The sequence below is a fragment of the Larus michahellis genome, chromosome 2 (assembly GCF_964199755.1).
Source record: "Larus michahellis chromosome 2, bLarMic1.1, whole genome shotgun sequence".
In the NCBI taxonomy this organism is placed as follows: domain Eukaryota; kingdom Metazoa; phylum Chordata; class Aves; order Charadriiformes; family Laridae; genus Larus; species Larus michahellis.
Genome location: NC_133897.1, coordinates 140211111 through 140225970, shown reverse-complemented (window position 1 = coordinate 140225970; position 14860 = coordinate 140211111). Strand labels below are relative to the sequence as shown.

Below are 14860 nucleotides of genomic sequence, written 5' to 3'. Positions count from 1 at the left end.
CTCTAAGTGTTGAAGTGTTATTCACTGAGGAAGATAATGAAATACTAAAATTCATGTAATTTATATGAAATCAGTTTAACCATCCACAAAATACGTTTTGCATACCTTTGGATGCCAGGCTAGTAGATAAATAAGAACTACAAAAGAAATGTCAGTAAATGGCCAAATGGCCAGATTCGTCTCCCAGGCTAGTATGTCCATTAGTGCAATTTGAAGAAGGATCAGAGATCAGTGCTTTTCAAGAGAATGGAGTACTGTTAATATTTTCTCATATTACCTTTGCCTTTTATAAAGTCAAAAGTTTTGCTGCCTTACATGAGTTTTTCTACACGACAACCTCTCCACATTTCATCTTCTTTAATATGTCTCTGCTCACTCACTCTGGCCTCTTTCAGAAGACACTGGATGGAAATGTAAGTACACATACCGTGTGGGACATGGAGAGGGGATCCTGCAGATCTTGTATACGTCAGACAAACTGCACATAAACTGCCAGCAGAATCTGACACATTCTACACGTGTCAGACTCAGTGCTCATATACAAGTGACAGATGCTCAATGAGTCCAGAGAAATCTGAGCCTGGGATACAGAATCAACAAAGGTCTAGAAATGTCTCTTCATCTAAGTCTTTCGGTAATTTTGTAGCGCCCTCAGAGTAACTGTTCCAATCTGCAGTGTCTGGCTTTCCCAACAAATTAAGTCCTCCTTTTTTCTGCTCAGACAAAATTTCCAGGTGGAACAAAAAAGGAGACATCTGAAGAAAACTGGTTGCACACCTCTAATCTGCTTATTTCATATTTTGGGTCAGTGTATGTATTCACCCTGATGACATGAAAATAACATGGTTCCTGGGACATACAAACATCAATTGAGTACTGGTCCAGGCACTATCATATGATCTGTTCCAGGGCTTCCAGTATTTCATGAATTTTGCTGAATTTTGACATGGAGCTTGGATGAAGGCCTGTGCCTCCCTAACACAGTCTTTGATGTTCTTTATCAATGCATCCTTCTGATTGTTTTTAGACAAATTTTGACTTGGTCGGTGTATTATCTAGAGTAACTTCTCCAGTGGAAGCAGCTCTAAAGCAAAGATGAAATGCCAAGTCATGCAGTTATTCTTTGTGGTTTCTTTTATTTCACCTAAACTTGCTACCACGCTCCACACTTTGCTTCCAAACATAACAAGTATCCCTTTTTGTTTTATTTATATACAATAGTGAGTTAAAAGACAGTAAATATCTGGCAAGGAAAAAGAAATAGGAAAGGACAAATAGGTGATTACTGTTCTTTTTTGGTTATAGCTGATCAGAAGATAAAGCAAGACAAAAGCTAGGAAGTAGGAGTAATACAGATGATATAATTTTATTGTTAGACCAGTCTCTCTCTGTGTGAGGAGCTCAGGAAACTCTTCAGGAGGCACTGTCCAGAAACTTGTGTGAATGACAATAAAAAGGATGTGAAAGGTCATCTGTGCAGATCCAGGTTTAGGTCAACAATGACCCTGTGTTCTTTCAATATAATAGTTTCCTTGGTCCCAAGAGGCTGTGAGTGACCTGGGACTTTTTTTAAGTAACTATTTGCCACATTGTGCCTTCTGCAGTGACTTTATGGTGCAAAAAAAAGTCATATACCAGTGTGTGATGCATGAATATTTCTAAATAGCCTATGAACCACTTACAAGATAAGCTTGTGGGATGCTATGCAATCAATACCTTTGGAACCATGATGAGGGAAGGCATTTAAAGGAAAATTATTTATACTCAATGAGCCTTGATGAGAATGAAGTTTTTATGAAATGAATTAAAAGGCTTGTGGGATGATAAAGCATCACAACTGGTAACAGAAATTTAAAAATTTCATAACAAACACAGTATATAGTTGTATGGTAGACTGTAGTCTGGCTTAGTGTTGCTTTGGAGTTTCTTACTTTCAAATGTTAATCTTAACTTTGACCTTCCTATCAATTAATGTATTTTGCTTATTATGTTTTGTTCGCGTTCCTATGGGCTTTTTATGGTACTCAGTTATTTTACTAAAAATGCTAGCTTCCCACAGTACCCTCCTCTACAATTTAAGTTAAGGTAGGATTGTGTTTTGCATTAAAGATTCCATTAGGTGGATACATTTTCCAAAATCGCAGAAGATAAATTTGCTTCCACCACCAGTCAGCTATGGGGATATGAATAACTATGGATCCAAAATCCAAAGGGGAAGTGACTGGTTATAAAACAAGACTTACCTTAGACTCTGTGCATGTTAATATTTAGCAGAGCAACATGTCACGTAGCTATGTGGAAGTTTTCAAGTAAACAGTAAAGATTTTAACTGAAGTCTATTTTAAATAGTCTCTATTGTTCTGTCAGCTGCTTTACAGCAAAATTACCAATTTCTAGTCCTAATTATGCCCAAGTACTGACAACACTGCTGTCTGTGAGATAAAAGTGTCTTGTTATTAGAAGACCTATCCACTGTGAATGATTTAATTTTCTGCTCCTGAAATCATCTTAAATTACGTTGTTCATAAGAAAGTGACTGCAGACAGAGGGTTTTTATTTGGACAAGCCTCTATGAATGAAAATTCAAGGGCTGGACTCTCATTTGTCTGCCTAAAGATGCTGTTATATTTTAGGTTCACTTCATTTTGGAAAGTTTGATGGTAACAAAGGAAGACAGTCTTCACTGAAGCTTGTCTGGTGTAGGGAGGTCCAACTTTCATCTCCCTCATCTAGCCTAACAGAAAAAAATGTTACATCCTGCTGAACAATAGCAATATTGGGCTTTCGTGCAGAGAGACTTTAAATAGGGTCTTCACAAAGTTTTAATGGAAGTGCCTTATGCCTGACCGGTGTTCAACTGCTTTTCAAGCTGCTGGTGGGCCCTTCGCTAACACATATCAGAATTTGGTTCCTACCTGTTCCTTTTCTGTAGTGGCGAGGAAACCTTTAGGAAAGGCTTAGCCTGTGGTTCGTTCTGCAGTGGCACTGTGGAACTGAACTTCACAGAAAAAGACATCTCTGGATACAGAAAAGGGCATCTCTGGAAGCAGGGAAGTGCTTTCAAGAAGAGTTTGCTAGGTTGTGTGTGGAGAAGCAGTAGCGAACATTTCTCTGCTGGTGAAAAACATGACCCTGCAAAGGAATGGTATTGGGAAAATAATGTTGAGACTGGAGCTGTGCAGGCACCGGTTCTGCAAGCTGTGCAGGAGCTTATTAGGAAACATGACTTTTATGCATTTTGTTATATAAAGCAACCATGCAGAGTTTTGACCTACTGTTACAGCTAGAAACCGATAGCTGGAGACTAATTCTTCCAGGTCCGCTGTGTTTGTGCTTGATCCATGGGTGATGTGATACCACTTTTCTGATAAAGGAGAAGAAAAAATACCAAGTGCTTCTCAAATGCTTGTCACAGAACGCTTTCAAATGTGATTTATTAGAGAGTGTTAAGAAATGATGAAGTTATAACCTCATGTCTTATACAAAAAAAAGATAATTTGGAAAGCTTAAATGAAATTAATACTTACGACATAGATTATGTGGCAGCATATATTTAGGCAGAAATACCTGTAGAACAGCAATAACCCTTGGGTGTCTTTAATGCACTCAACCAGTTAAAGATATTAGAAAGGATTATAACTAACAATTCAATTTCTGCGCATGTTCGAGCAGCAGACTACTACTTCCTGTTTTCTAGATTGCTGGGAAAGGGCAGATTGCTGTCTAAACCAGAACATCAGGAAATTAGTGCTAGCAGTGTATAGGTTGCTGCTGAAAACAGAGGAAGTAGTTGAGATCGTTGACAATTTGCCACGAGTTTGGCTTTGTGTTAAAAGCTATGGGTGGCCCTGAAGTATTTTTTGACAAACAGTAACTCAGAATAGTCTGCCTAAGAAACAATGTTCTTCCTGCATAATGCTGTTAGCAGATTTATGTTGTCTGGCATTAGGATGTTGCTGTTTCTTTTGCATGTTAAAGAGTGCATGACTATGTTTTTTCGATATTTGAGATAGTCAGTGTACACCTGCTTAACAGCGATGTTATATTTCCTATGTCTTCCTATGTCTTATGTCTTCCTATGCCTTCTTTTAAGAGGCATTTTGAATCTTCTGGGCTTCTGTGTTAATTAATTTATTTCTATTAAACATTACTGAGATATCATAATTTGTTTTTATTGAACAGAAGCTTACAAACAAATCATATATAGTTTAAAACAGAAAACAAGAACATTCATTCTTAGTGTGGCATCAGTTTAAGAAGTTTCATCAAATTTCCTTCATTCATCTATACTGGCACTCCAAAGCAGATCCTAATTGGGAATGTACGTGCCGTTCATCACACAGTGATGCAGATGCAGTATCTAGGTCTCTGAAACATGTGACTCCAGTGAACACTATATGGGTCAGTTGCCATTTAATTTCTGTTTCACTAATAATCATAAAGAATGCCATAGGGGCTTTTAACAGGCAGTAATGAAACAATGGCTTTTGAAATACCACTCTCAAATCTGAATGAAAATGTCTGATAATTGAATTTAGCTATCTCAAATCTTGGCTTGAGTTTCCTGTGTTTTCCTAGTTACATTCCTCCACGCTTCCAATAACATGGCAGTTTCTATAGAGTGTGTTTGTGTGTGCAGGCAGACAGCTCCCTGATGACACTTCTCTTTTGTCCCTGAAATACAAAGAGGGATATATCACTCGACTGAATACAAAGGACCAATTCTACTAAATCAGCTTGTGGCCTCATTAGTGGACGTAGCAGTTTGCAAAATTTAATCAACAAAGATTCACAATCACCTTTGCTAAATATTATTAATTACTAATTTTCTTTATTATAAGCCGTTTTACATAATCTATCTAACTGCTACAGATACTTGCATTTATAGAAGACATGGTTTTCGTTGTGATTACTTTAATATGAAGGGCATAGTGATGGTAGATCTTTCAAGTAACTTTTCAAAATAATTTCCTCACATGTGAATCCAAAAGTTTTTTTATCACAGTTCAGTGGGATTCTTTTTATGGGCACAGTAGACGGGTTTAGAGACGTGAGCTTATACACATTTTTAATATGTTATCCTCATTTCAGATTATTAATAGCTGATAACTAACTCATAACAAATATGTGAAGAGAAAGTAGACATGTTAATAAAATAATTATGTTATCTTTAGTCCAACTAGTGAATTAATAAGCTATTTAGGATTCATGATACACTGATTCCAGTTACTGTCTGGTACTTCAAAATACTGGTGCACAAACTAAATTATGTAAGTATTACTTGCTCTTCCAAGAAAATTGAGATAAAAGGTACTGAACATGTTGCTGTGCAGCATACTAGTGATCCCAGCTCTGTAAAACATGAAGTACTTCAGATATTTTGAATATTTGGAAAAATAGTTTAAAAACTGCACCTGAGACAAGCAAGGAATACAAGCAAGTCAGAGTATCACTTTGAGATGGAGAAAAGTTCAAAACACAAATGTATTTGCAGTGTGTATTAAAAAGGCTTGTAAGTTTGTGAATTACAAAGCCCTCAGAGAGGGTTCTCACACTCCACTGTATATATGCCATTTTGGAACCAACCCAGTTACTTGAATCAGAACTGGAGCTTCCGAAAAAGTTCTAGAATGGAAGCCCAGCTGCACTGCAGAATACGAGCTCCTCACCAGGATGCTTGCGGGATTTTCCTGTCTACAGCATGATGTTGCAGCTCATGCTCTCCTGTGAGGTCTGGCTTTGCAAAATGATGCCTAGAGATAGGCAGAGAATATATTTAATATTTGTTGCTTTCCATTATTAATGTAGTTTAGAGTAAACACCTTTGAAACTGTGATGACTGATGATAAAATTCTTGACTGAATTTTGAATATACAAATTATTTTGAATATATTCTGTTATCTGTCAGACTTTTTAATTTACCATTTAATCTTGCATGTTAATTCATATCTCCCAAAATGGTTTGTATGTCATTGCTTGCCTGATCATGCAGTTCAAAGTATAAACGGATCATTTTCATTAGAGTAAGGCCCCCAGTGAAGGCAGCAGGTTTGGCAATTGTACCTGAAGGCTCAGTGTTACAATTTATGGCTCAAAGCAGAGGGCACAGATGTGCAGAACTACTGAAGTCTGCACCTGGACATTGTCAGTTCGCACATGCACATAAAAATCAAGATCCATGTCCAAATTGTTTTGCTAAAAATAATTTTATCAAAATTCTTTTACCTCCTACATCATATTTACATAAGTGTGATAAATGTCCTTCATTCACAGAGTAGGCTTTAGGGCATACTCATGTTACTGCAGCCAAATAATTTGGCATAATCCCAGTTCCCATTTCTTGCTGCTGCTATTTCCCATACTGCTCTGAACATAGTAGACTGTATTTTTCCATTATGGAAACATTACCGCAACTTTGAATTTTTCCTCAGAAAACACTTTGTGTTTCAGTAAGTTTGTATAAAAGTATAAGGCCTTCTCAGCAGCCTTTCATTGATAGGAAACATTATTTGGCTGTAGCAAGAAAAATAGGTTTTTACAGTATTAAAGAGAGTCAAAGAGTATTTTTTAAGCCTAAGCTTGTTTACATTTCTCCTGTTCAGATCCAAACTGACTAAAGATTTCCAAAATACCAGTGGGGTTTGGATATTGGTAACGCTGGATTCCTCTCCTCTGCTCCTCTCCTCTTACCTGGCCTAGAAACTGTGATCATACCTCTGGGTACAAAGTTAGCACAAAGATTTGTTGCTGTGGGAAGGGCAGGAAAAAGATCCCGGGGAGTCCATTCAAACCAAATTAATTTAGTGACTCTAAAACATAAAATATGCGGTGAGGGAAGAGAAAGGCTGAGAATTTGCAGGTCTGAACATCCCCTCCTATAGAAGTCCAGCCAGATGCTTGTGGTTAGTGTGTAGTGCCACATCTCTTTTTTTGTTCAACTGGAAGTGTCGTGCGTTTAAATGTAATTTATTCCAAGACTTGCTAACGCATCTGCTGCGAACAAATTTTATTCTATAAAAATACATCTTCCAGTTCTGACTTCACATTCCTAGGCAAAGAAGCACATTGAAGGGATCCCATAAAATGGGAAGAGGTGGGAATGTAAATTTTTCCTGCGGTTTTATGTTTCATTACATTAAAAAAAAAAAAGGTGATTTGTAAGCAAGTAATTGAAGTTTTAGCATGTTGCATTAACATTTTAATGTGTAATTTCCATTAATTATAATGTACTTAGTAACATAGCAAATTAAACGTATTCCCATATTATATGTATTTTACATATGTAATATAAAGTCCTTATCATGCAAATACAAATATGTGAAACCTGTGTCCCCATTTTTTCAACAGCAGAAAAGCAGCACCTTCTTTAACAGTCACAGGGATGTCCAGTATGTCATATCAAAATATTAGAATTTCACAATAACATAAATTTACACAATTTTCTCATTCATACGTACTAATACAATCACGCACCATAAGAAATTAAATTTTAATAAAAGAGAAAATGATTGCAATAATAATTCAAAATATTCACTTGTTAAGACCAGGACTCACTCAGAAATATATCTACCGTTTTTGATGGATGTGAAATTCCTGACTGATATTCACTATTCCTAAAGTGTGAATTGCTCCTAGTTTGGAGAACCTGACTATGAAAGAGCTCTGTGTGTTTGTGCTGGGGTAAATTTAAGAATTTACCTCCCCAGCCCTGTGCTCTGCTATGGAGGATACACTTCCAGCAGAGTGGAGCCTCCTTGGGACCACCCCTTTCAGGTAACTGGCCTAACAGCATTTTATTCCTCAGGATCCAATAAAAAGTACTTCTTGTTATTGGTGACAGAGGCTGACTGTATAGCCTGATAGATAGTGCAGTCACTTGGCTGAGAATTAACCAACATTTGGGTTGGTTCCTTGATAAATAGTTACTTTTACCTTTCTCACTTCCGTAAAAAAGACCTTGAATGTACGTTTTTGAAGTCAGCTGTGTGTGCACAGTTCAATCCAGAATTGATCTTCAAATTACAAAATTAATTTTGGAAGAATTCGCAGACATTTGAAGGGGTTCATATCAGCTTTTGAACATCTTTTGGACAAAAAAACATGGGCAATGAGGTGTGAGGAAGAGTATGACATGGTTTTGTTTAATATTGTGATTGCTTTGATATGCTATATCAGTGACTATATTGTCATCTGTACAATTTAATGAAAAATTATGTCCAAACAATATCATGAACAGAAAATTAATGAAAATTTAATTCCCCTCAGTACCAAGTCTCGTTGATACAAGAAGAAAGTGCAACCAACGTAAGGAGGAAGGCACCACATAGGGGTGAATATGCACAAATCCTCCTGGATGCTGCTCCACAGCTATTGGCATTACTGCTGCCGCCTGTGGACGGCTGGCAAAGGCAGCCAGCCTGCATCTGTGTTTGCAAGCAGCCAGACAGAGAGGACTGCGAGGAGCACACAGGGGAAAGCTGCCCATGCCTGGAAGGGCTCGAGGGCAGGGGGAGACGCAGGCTGCCATGGGCATGCCTCGCTGAGGCTCTGCATCTTTGCTCGCTATTCAGACTTAGGCAGAATGCTTTTGTTTTGACTGAACATGATTTTGCATCCTCCCTCCACTCCATTGAAATACAAACGACTATATGGTATCACTACTTCTACATGAAGTTTGCAATGAATAGACTATTCCGCAAACCGTGCTATTAAAAAAGTGTTGAAACCTCATTAAATAGCAATATTGAATAATATTTTTAAAATTGCAGGCGTGCTGCAAAATAGCTTTTTGTCCAGGCAATTTCTTGTTCCAAAGAAATAATTCATCTGAACAAATCTTTTTTAATCAGCAGCACAGTCTCGCTAGCAGTGAGAGCTTTTATTACAATGAAGTTAAAATGAAGTAATAAAAATCTTGGAGAAAAATACCTGGGCATTAGTTAGGATGGTGGTAGATGGGATGAGCTAAGTTGTAGAACATGGATGGTGCTAAGAAGTTGTGTCCATGTTGGACAACTGCAGTGGTGGCATTGGTTGCAAAATTTTTTTGTTTTGTTAGTCTTGTGATTTTTATACCATTCTTTTTTTGTTGGCAATGGAAAAAGAAATCATTCTGGTGGTACACTTTTGTAGTACTATGTTTGTGCCACACTGATAGAAAAGTATGTTGCACGTACATTCTGGATTTTACATTTTAGTTGTAAGTTCATGGAAAAATACAAGAAGAAATCAGTACAGTGCAAAACATCTAACAAAGTGATCAGAGATGTGGGTTCTGCATTTGCTACTGAAACAGGGGCTGTTCAGTTCAGTCACAATAACCCTGTTGTGCGGTGAAATTCTCTCACACTGTATTTGTATTTCAAATCAATAGCTGCCTCGTAGCCAGGGTTACTATGACGCATCACCAAAGCCAGGGGAGAAATGGAATCTCAGAGCTGAAGTTGGTTAGAAACTGGATAGATTTGTGGTGCATCACCTACCATGGGATATAATCAAGAATATGATGGACCACTTACTTTCTTGTATGTGTATCTATAAAAGGAAATAGATATCAAAAGGTGACGTGTTAGATTCAGACGTGGGTAGGAAAGGGTAGGACTAATCACATTGCTAGTTTTGATTTGTTTTTTCTTCAGGTTTTTTTTTTCTGTTCATATTTGTTTGCTGCCATTCTCTTGATCTTCCATTTTTTGTCCCTTCTTCCTTGCAGACGCTCAAGGCTGCCTGAGGCTTTGCTGCTTTCATTGTGACATGGCTGAACTTCTCAGGACATTGCATCTCTGATTGACAAGAGTCAATGTTCAGATTGACAGCTGCTTCTTGATAACACCACGTTGTTGTGCAACTGTTTTGGTTGCCAGAGACTCAGAGTGGACCCCTAAGTGGTCCTATTACTCTTCCATTCTTGAGACCATGAGAGCCAATGGTGGCATTCTTGTTAAAAAAATTGACCTTCCATGAATGCTTGAAAACTTTCCGCTTGTATTTCTGCCTTCTCAGGAGGAAGGCCTAGAGTTTTTTGTGTGACTACCGAAATATGCTTTCCACAGATTTCATTTTATGTTGAACATGGACTCAACAAATGCTGCACTGCTTTTCAAATGGGATGTTTAAAATAGTTCTCAGTAACTTTGCAATATGACATTTCAGTTCGGTACTTATTTTTTTGAAAGCAGAAGCAGATTTCTCTGGGGGTAGGGCGTTATGTGTTAGAAGAGCTTGGAAGATACTTTTTTCTACTAAAGAGGAACATGTGGTGCAAAACTATTCAGCAGCTTTTTAGAAACACGATGAAGATAGTTTTGCCTCTCCTTTTTCATCAGAGTTGTTGGAAGAACATCTTGTTTTCTATGAGACCACTTCTACAGTAATTTCATACAAATTTTCCTCAATCACTGATGTTCTCTTTCACTTACGTGTTTTTTACCTGATTCCTGGGGGATGCAGAGGGAAGAATAACGCAAAAAGACCAATGTGTGTACCTCAATAGTGTATAAGGCAGAAAGCAAGAATATGTAAAAGGTCTGTGGCTTTGAGCTTGACTGAATGGAGGCTGTCACCCAAACTTTTCCAGAGAATTACTTCAGTGCCAGGTGTAGGCAGTAGAAATAACCAGCGTTGATCAGATGAATTTCTGACTTTGGGATCTAGTTTTCAGCTGTAGTCATTTCTTCCTGACTTTTGGTAGATGTCAAGGGATGATACTAAGGACTTCTGTCTGATTTTTATTTCTCGTGTTTTGTTAGCTGTTGAAAAGCAGTGAGATCCTGTATCCCGGATGTGGGGTATGCAGTAGTTTTTTGTGTGTGTTTCCTTCTTTTTTTTCAGTTTAATTTCTTCATTTTACTGAGGAGGTTAGACACATGCATGAGAAGAACTTGCCTGAAAACAAATAAACATAGAGCTCCTAATTACCTCTGTAATCATTCTGAAAGGCTGTAGGATTCAAGCAGCCTGTAAAGACTTTGAGATACCAGGAGAAAAGACCTGAGAAAGGGCTGTATGCTTTTCACTATGAGAATGGAATGACAATGGCACTGGTTGCATCAGTCCATCTGCAAATGACATTTTTTAGACATGTAGAATTGTCCCAGGTTTTCAAAATGATCACTGCCGTGGGATATGTAATCTGTATCTTTGTTGGTAGGCAACATTTGAAGGTGCCTATTGGAGATTTAGAGCAGATATTTTTGTAAGTGAACTTTTCTCTATTCTCTTTGCCCTTGAATAAAGGGAACATGTAGCCTCTCATAGATGAATTTTAATCTTATAAAAGCTAGGCCTATAAATAGAAGACAGACAGACAGACATGAAGTATACTGTTCTCCAAGGTATAACAATGCATTTATTCTTTCTGTCTGCTGTGACACAGTTGTTCCCAGCCCTGGAGTTGTGTGAGTCCAGATCAACCCATTGCAGCATTGTGGAAAGCAAACTGAATATTCCTTCCCTCAACAGTGAGGGATGGCATTTGTTAAAAAAAAAGGTAAAATTAATTTTTTATAAAGTCTCATTTCCCTTCATATTTCAAGTGACTTCCTTGCAAGTCTCTCCCAGTCAGCATCGTCAGTAAGGCAGTAAATGACTGAGCACCTTGTTCCAAAATGAGGTAGATCCTGTTCACTTCAGCCACTGTGGGGAAAAAAAGCTGAACTGACAGTGATGCCTCAAGTCCCTCTACCATGACAAAAAGAATTTGTCACACCATATGCAGTCTAAGTAGCTTTATCTTTTACAGGATGTGAACTCTCACTTGAATTGTCCCCCTGTACTCAGCACTGGTGAGGCCACACCTTGAGTATTGTGTCCAGTTCTGGGCACCTCAATATGAGAGAGATATCGAGGTGCTGGAGCGAGTGCAGAGGAGGGCAACGAAGCTGGTGAAGGGCCTGGAGAATAAACCTTATGAGGAGCAATTGAAGGAGCTGGGACTGTTTAGTGTGAGGAAGAGGAGGTTGAGGGGACACCTCATCACTCTCTACAACTACTTGAAAGGCCATTGTAGAGAGGTTGGTGCTGGTCTCTTCTCACAGGTAATTAGTGATAGGACAAGAGGAAATGGGTTCAAGCTGCAGCAGGGTAGGTTTAGGCTGGACATTAGGAAAAAATTCTTTACAGAAAGAGTGGTCAGACACTGGAATAGGCTGCCCAGGGAGGTGGTGGAGTCACCATCCCTGTATGTGTTTAAGACTCGTTTAGATGTGGTGTTAAGGGATATGGTGTAAGGGAGAACTTTGTAGAGTGGAGTTGATGGTTGGACTCGACGATCCCAAGGGTCTTTTCCAACCTAAATGATTCTATGATTCTATGAATTCAGCTGGGATGCACAAATACCACAGATAATTTGGAAAACGTCATTATTTTAGTTTCTGTATTGGGCACATTTTCAAGAAAGTACGCAGTGTATGAAGTATATAAAATGGCATATGGTGGGGTGAAGCGAAAAAATGATGTATTTTTTTGGAACCGCCTGCCCAGCATATTCAAGACTTTCAAGTTTTATTATGTGGGCCGTCCCATGCTTCTTCCAACTGAATATACATATGCTCTTGTAAGAAATGTAATCCACTACTTTGGAATGCCACCAAATTTTGGAGCAAGATCTAAGCAGTAGTTGATAATTGTCTGCATATAAAAGCCAAAATTTTTCATTAAGTTGTTCCATACGGTCAGTTCTCTTCTGACCTTTATGTCCCATGATAAATATGTTCCTGTTAGCAACTGGTTGTCAACCATATCTCTGAGACTCGATATATTTTTAAAGTGGCTAAAAATCAAACACTGACAAAACACAAGTACACAAATTTGGTGGGTTTAGGTCTGTTTCAACAATTTCATATCTAATTTGGAGTCTTCAGGTTCCTTCGTCAGGTGCTGCAGTGATGCTGCACAAAGCAACCTTTCTTCTGTTTCTTCTTTTGCTTCCCCCTCTTCTCATTATGATCCTTAGGAATTGGAAAGTCCTCCAGCTTTCAAGGAGCTGGGAAAGACTCTTATAACTGCAGTGGTTTAGTGTCCTGCCACACAGCCTTCACAAAATCTGCATGCAATACAACTTCTATCTTAGGACATACCAGTTCTTCCTGGAATAAGAAGGAAAAGTGGGTTTATGCAGATTTAGGAGGTCGGTACAGTAGCAGAAATAGAACAACAAAACCAACCGCAGCTTGAGGTAGTCTCTGAGTGAACTGGGATGGCCCTACCAGGGTAACTGCTCTGAAGTTCATGTGGATACACGCTAAGGTTTTTGTCTGCTGTGTAGAAATGCGGTCTGAAAAGGTCATTAGAGGTAAGGAGTTTTAGAGCAAAAGGAATGAGGAATAGATGTAGAAACCAGTTTCATGTCCATAATTTTTATGTCTGACAACTGACTTAAATTCAGCTGTGCTGCTAAGGAAGTGCATATGAAATTATTTCCAGTATGCCAAGGCCAAAAAATCAACATAGTGGACAAACTATGTATGTATACCAATACGTAGGTAGGTATGTAGATACAAAATAGAGCTAACTATATGCAGTAGTGGGTTTTAAAGCCATAGTCATGATGTACCAGATGAGGAGCTGTATGAAAAAGGTCAGTGCTGCTGAAGTGCATTTCCCCAAGTGGAAAGCATCTTATTGCCGCTACAAGTGAAAACCTGTGGGACTGATATAGCACAAAAATTAAGGGAGAAAGTGCTGTTGTCCCCTCCCAAGTTCCTAATCTTTCTTGTAGTGGCCTGACAAGGACCATGCCAGAACTTCTCTTGCTCTTCCAGTTATGGTGTGACTGCTCAGATTCAGCTATTTCTCCTGGAGGCAGTAGATGGCACTTTTCAGCCACTTTACTTGGCTACTTCTCAGTGCAGAAACGATGTAAAAAAAAAAAAAAATTATAAAAGTGCATTGCTTGTAATAAATGAGTGCTAATATACCTATGAAAATACTTGACAAACAGGGGGTTTAGAAGAAAAATCTTCTGTACTTTACTTTCAAATTAGCACCATCATGGGAGACTGAGGACTGAAGAGAAGACAAAAGCTTTATTTCAGGATGTTTTTTTCCCCTCACAAGAAAAATTTCTACACAAATAGAAGCCAAAAAAAAGTTCTCCAAAGCACAAATAAAATATCCAATTCATCTGCTTTCATTAAACAATTTGTACGGCAGTAGTTCCCTACAGGAAACCTGCTGATGTTTGTTTGTTACCAGTGCTGTGACCTCCAATACCACTTTAAAATACAGGATAGCAGAACAAGTATTTATGCAATGTAAAGAATAATAGTGACATGTTATTAACTATTTGAAAACAGTTTAGTGTGATGTATTTTCTGAGGAAAAGTCAAAGAAAGGTACATTTTGTTCCTAGTTCTAATTAGCAGTGTGTGGAGATGTTGAGTCTATAACAATCTCCCGGGGGAAAAAAATTGCGGGGGGGTGTGTGGAATTAAATGTCAGTTTTTATTTTTAGGAAGTCAGGAATGCCATGTTTTCAGATTAATTCAGTTGTTGTGCGTAAGTAACTTGTATTTAAATATGTTCTATTTTATGTTTTTGTGTCAGGGTTTAAATGCTTGTTAAAAATATGCTCCTTGTGAAGGTAAATGTAAGTAGCATTGGTTTCTAAATGCTTACTCTTATGCCAGAAGAAATATTCTCCATTACATGCAGGTTAATTAGATCGTTCCCTAAATACTATGCTGTGAAGCACTGATTGTTCCCATGTAACCCGTTAGAAACATTTTCGGAACTGTAATGTTTTGTAAAGGGTGACTCCAAGGTGAAGTCAAAGAGACTCAGTCTTCACTCCGTTTCTTCCAGGCTCATCCTGCTTCCACAGGATATCTTCATATAGGATGTCCGGCACTATGTCGGAAAA

At 38.2% G+C, this 14860-nt stretch overlaps 2 long non-coding RNA genes across 2 annotated transcripts in view; one reads left to right on the top strand and one right to left on the bottom strand.

Annotated features, from left to right (window-relative positions):
- Positions 1–11656, top strand: part of LOC141739662 (uncharacterized) — a 28483-nt gene extending 16827 nt beyond the window's left edge. The window contains exon 3 of the long non-coding RNA XR_012585770.1: positions 9713–11656. This is a non-coding gene — a long non-coding RNA (uncharacterized LOC141739662). The remainder of the gene's footprint in view (positions 1–9712) is intronic.
- A 56-nt stretch (positions 11657–11712) lies between these two features.
- Positions 11713–14860, bottom strand: part of LOC141739661 (uncharacterized) — a 54730-nt gene continuing 51582 nt past the window's right edge. The window contains exon 4 of the long non-coding RNA XR_012585768.1: positions 11713–13085. This is a non-coding gene — a long non-coding RNA (uncharacterized LOC141739661). The remainder of the gene's footprint in view (positions 13086–14860) is intronic.